Source organism: Miscanthus floridulus, chromosome 11, assembly GCF_019320115.1.
Source record: "Miscanthus floridulus cultivar M001 chromosome 11, ASM1932011v1, whole genome shotgun sequence".
Taxonomy (NCBI): domain Eukaryota; kingdom Viridiplantae; phylum Streptophyta; class Magnoliopsida; order Poales; family Poaceae; genus Miscanthus; species Miscanthus floridulus.
The window spans coordinates 100,964,204-100,969,502 of record NC_089590.1 but is presented as its reverse complement, the minus strand read 5'-3'; positions in this window follow the sequence as shown (position 1 = coordinate 100,969,502).

Genomic DNA, 5,299 nt, shown 5'->3' with positions numbered 1-5,299 from the left:
GATCAAGAATATTCTTGATGTGCACACTGAAGCTCTTAAGGAGAAATATTTGGGAATGCCCTCTGACGTGGGCTCAGCAATAAGTGGAGCTTTCAAATTTTTGAAGGATTGAGTTTGGAGTAGGGTGCAAGGATGAATGGAGCAGTGCTTGTCGGCTGGCGGGAAGGAGGTTCTTATCAAGGCGGTAGCACAAGCAATCCCAACCTTCTCCATGTCCTACTTCAAACTACCCCGCGGGCTGTGCCAACATATTGATGGCCTATTGCGCAAATTTTGGTGGGGTTGCAAAGATGGAAAGAGGAAGACATGCTGGGTGGCGTGGGAGGACATGACAAAGCCAAAGTTTTTTGTGGTCTTGGCTTTTGGGACATGGAGCTATTTAACCTTGCACTTCTAGCCAAACAAGCATGCCAACTGCTACATGATGATAGTTCTTTGAGTGCTCAGGTTCTAAAAGCTGTCTACTTCCCAGACACTGATTTCCTTGCTGCAGAGATTGGTCCATCTCCTTCATGGATTCGGCGGTCTATTGTGGAGGGCCAGGAAGTACTCAAAGGGGGCTTGATACGGTGGATCGGTACAGGCAGTTCAACAAATATATGGTCAATGGACTGGTTACCGATGTCAGGATTGAGGAGACCGGTGCCGTACAACTGGGCAAACCCTCCTCAGCTGGTTAGCAATTTTATCGACTCATCAACGGCAAGTTGGGATCGTTGGAAGTTGCAGGAGTTCTTCACGCCGGCAAATGTTGAACTGATCACAAGCATTCCCTTAAGCACTCGGCACTAAAAAGACTTCTAGGCTTGGCATTTTGAGAAGCATGGTGTTTTCTCTGTCCAATCGGCATATAGAATGCTTATAAATCAGAAATTCCTAGCTGGGAGCTTGGGCACCTCGGACAGACGTGCAACAAAGAAGGAATGGTCTACTCTTTGGGGATTAAGGTGCCATCTAAAGTACGTGTGTTCTTGTGGTGGCTAGCTCGATGCTCTCTTCCATCAAAGGATATTCTTCATCACAGAAACATGGCGGGTAATAGCGCTTGCCAGATATGTGGAGTTGGAGACTCTTGGAGGCACTCGCTGCTCGAATGCAATATATGGCACGCTGCTTTTGGGCTCTAGAGAAAGAAGAGATAACCGAACATCTTTGTCAGATTGAGGAACATGACGTGAGGGGCCGGTTAGCCGTGACGATGAAGTCCTTGCGACACGAGGACCTGGTCCGAGTGTCTGTTACCTTGTGGGCAATCTGGTATGCGAGGAGGAAAGCAGTGCATGAAAATATCTATCAAAGCCCGCTCTCCACGCATCAGTTCGTCGCCAACTTTGTGGCAAGTTTCTAGCTTATGAAACTGCAAGGGAGGGTGCGGCTTGAAGCACAGCAAAGCCTGGTTCGGTGGATCCCCCCACCAAGCGGACTAATGAAGATAAATGTTGACGCTGCTTTGGCTAAGAATTCAGCAAAGGTCGTTGCAGGAGCTTTTGCTCAAGATATCAATGGGAAATTTCTAGGTGCATCGACTATGATTCTGAAGGGCCGAATGGAATTAGACACGGTAGAGGCCATCACGTGTAAAGAAGGTCTCGCACTTGCCAGCAATTTGGTTCTGCGTGACTTCAGACTAGTGTGTGACAATGCTAGAGTTATCAGGAGCATCCGGGAAGGGAGCACGGCCTCATATGAACATGTAGTCCAGGAGATCAGAGCTAGATCACATGAGTTTAGTTTTGTTGATTTTGTCCATGAAGGAAGGTAATCAAATGTCGATGCCCATAATTGAGCGAGAAGTAGATTTATGCTGATTATGGTAGACATGTTTGGTTTATTTCTCCGCTTGATGGCGTTTTTACTTCTTATGAAGATCTATAAAGGTCTGTTTCTACTTTAATTTAGATATTTTGGGTTACTTTTTAGACTATTATTAATGAGAAAGGTAGCTATTGGTGGGGGAGCCCATAAGGTATATGGGTCGAGTCCCCATGGAGAGGCTTAACTAATAGTTAGGGTAGTGTCACGTAAAAGCTAACCCCATAAGGGACCTCATGCAAATAACCATTGCCTATATAAGTGCCCAAGAACATGAAAGCAATGGGAGACTCACTTGGACTTTCATTCTTTGCTCCAAAAGACTAAAACCCTAGAGGGCTCTCTCTCCCCCACTCATTGTCGCTTGCTCCCAAACCCTAGTTTGGATCTCTCTCTCCACCGTCTAACCTTCTCCACTCAACCTTCTAGTCTCCAACCTGCTCTGAACCCCCGTTCCAACAGCTATTTGTTTAAAAAATAGAAATACCACTATATTTTTGTCGATTAGAGTCTTCCAAATAGGTTGTCGGATATTTTGATTGCTACAAGAATTTCTAGAATTACTGTCGATAGAATATCATCGGCAGTCCTCCGAGGGGTATCCCACGAAGGTAGATTGATCGATAGAGGTGCGCGTAATCAAGAACAAGAAGGCAATAGAGACACAAGAGTTAGACAGGTTCGGGCCATCTGCACGACATAATACTCTACTCCTGTGGTCTGTTGGTTTGTATTGGCTATCGTATGATATTACGTGTGATCAGATGTCTTAGGCTAAGCCTAGGATCCATATGGGGATGTTGACTAGGGGACCCCTGCCTCTCCTTATATGCTCTGGAGGGGTAGGGTTACAAGAAAAGTATCATATTCGGTTATATGGTAAGTATTCTATTTGGATTATAATATCTATAGTATCAGATCAGATCTATCTTCAAGATGCCTTGAGGTGTACGCCGACCAGTGCCATGCACCGCAAGTCTTGAATCTTATGGGCTGGACCATCCCTGACCGTGCGGCACATATCCCTTGCTGTGGGTACCTAGGGTTATACCACCCATAGCTAGTCCCTGAGCGCCTTGTATCCTTTGAGCAGCGTCGTCTTGAAAAAGTCTGACCAGTTTGACGTGAAGCCGACCAGTTTAATTGGTGATCCGAGCAGTGAAAGTCGAAGCCGACCAGTTCAACTGGTGACCTGGGCGGTGGAAGTCAATGCCGACTAGTTTAACTGGTTAGGAGACCTCGGACTTAGCCAAGTAAGGCTTGCCAGAAGGATGTAAGGGGCTCAAGATAAAATTTGAAAATTCTTTCCCTTAGGAGAAGTGTAGCCACTTAGACTCCGTCAATAAGGAGGGTAAATCAAGAAATAAGCACTACATTCACCGCCAGGTGAAGTGTAGCCACTTAGTCCTCAAGCCTGGTAGTAGGTGAAGTAGTCACGTGGTGCCAGGGTCCAAAGTAGTAGTCTTCAGGTGCTAGCCCTGTCCCCAATGTCGCTAGAAACCAGTGTAGAAATAAATACAGTCATTGCGAGAAGACGTGTACACACATAGTCCCCAAGCCTGCTGGAAGATTTTGAAGATATCTTGTAGCAGGGTCAAATAATTTTTAATGAAAGCTTGCCAACGTCATCTGTCATGTACTTCACAAGACCTCGGACATGCTGCCCAAGATCAGCACCTTGATCCGAACAGCATAGAGCAACTTGATAGCACATCGATGAAACGTAGCAAAATCCGACCACCAAAGGAGTCCCCAGCTTAGCTGACGACGCTTGCACGAAGAATCCGAACACCGAGGAGTCTCTAGCGTAGCTGGCGAGCCCCCAGCGTAGCTGATGATGAAGCACATGCGATGAGCAGTCCAGCCAACTGGTCGGCGGTGAAGTGAACGCCGAGTAGGAGTGAGTGCTGAGCAGTCCGACCAGTTAGTTGGTGGTAAAGTCCGTCCGATAGGTGGTCCGACCACCTAGACGATGATCATCTTGTACAACCCCTAAACGTAAGCTCGTTGACCGAGCCATGTCCCTACGAAACAAATGTGTAGAATAGATAGTATATGATGAAAAAATAAAATATATGAACTCCAGAGAAGAATCAACAATGGTGATGAAATAGCGTATGCAACTCGGCGATCAGTCGGTGTGAACACTTAGTGTTATTCTAAAGATGTATTTATATTTAATGTAAATCATCCGTTCAGTTAGTGTGTAGCTGAGTCTCCAGCCCTAGCTAGCCTATTAACCATAGCGCGGAGCGCGGAGCCCCTGTGCGTGTAGGAAGAGCAGGGCATCGCTAAGGAGGCGCTGCCGACCACTCCAAACGTAGAGGGCATGCGCTCGTGCACGTGTAGGGAGAAGCCGAAGACAGGGCCGTCTCTAGGAACATCCGAACATCAACATGACTGTTTGGGGATGTAACACCTCTGGTGTTACGAGCTTGTTTACCACCGCGATTTAGGCCTAAGTAAAATTTTCAAAACGAGTTCCTAGGATTTTTGATTTAAAACGTATTTGATGTGATAAGTGAATCCGGTGTGACTTAGTTTTGTGGACGCCAATGAACGCCCAAGTTAAATTACTTAGTGCGGAGAAATATTTAGAAATGTCTGATAACTGTTCTAGCAAATAAATAGCGAACGACTTGTTTATTTGATTAGGCATGAAAAATAATTTCTATAAACAAAAATCTGTTGAAAGTAAATTTGCTAAATAATAAAACCTTAGAGCTTTAGTTATGCTTGTACATGCATAAAGTTGTTTTAGAAAATGAATTTTTAGAAGTTAAAATAATAGAAAATATAAACGGGAAAAATAAAATCATCAGCGGGACATGAACATCGTGAATATGTTGGTACGCTTGTTTAGGTGTCAACGTGATGTTGTGGGTTTAAAAATAATAACGAGAGTGCCGCTGGCCACTCACCTCACCTACCTCGCTGGTACGATGCGCGTGTTGATGGATGAGTTGGCCGGGCTGCTGCTGCCATGTACTGCTTTGCTTGTTTTCCCTTCCTCACTACCAGTTCCGTTGCTTCACCCTGTGCCTCTTGGCGTGCTCTCTGCTTTCTGCCTTACGTGTCTCTACTGCTTTGCTTGTTTCTATCGAGCGTCGTGCTGTTTCCCTCTCTCTCTATTTCTCTGCTGCCGAGGAGGAGACACCCAAGCTCCAGTCCATCGTCGCTCGTCCTACGTGCGCGAGCACGCCCACGCTCTCAGCCCTGCCTCCCTCCTCCTTGTTCTACTGCCGCCATGCCGAGCAACTCGTGCCGGGCTGGTTGCTCCTCGGCGCCCTCTCCTATTTCCTCTCTGTGAGCGCGTGCCGGGGCCATGTTGCCTCATGCCACTCCCCTTCTAGGATAGCCGCAGCACCGCTGCCCCTCCTGTGCGCCCACAGCCGCCCAAGCCTAGAGCACCGCCACGGTCCCACGCTGGACCGAGCCATAGCACCACACCGCTCCTATCGTGCCTACTATGTTGTTGCCGGGCTAC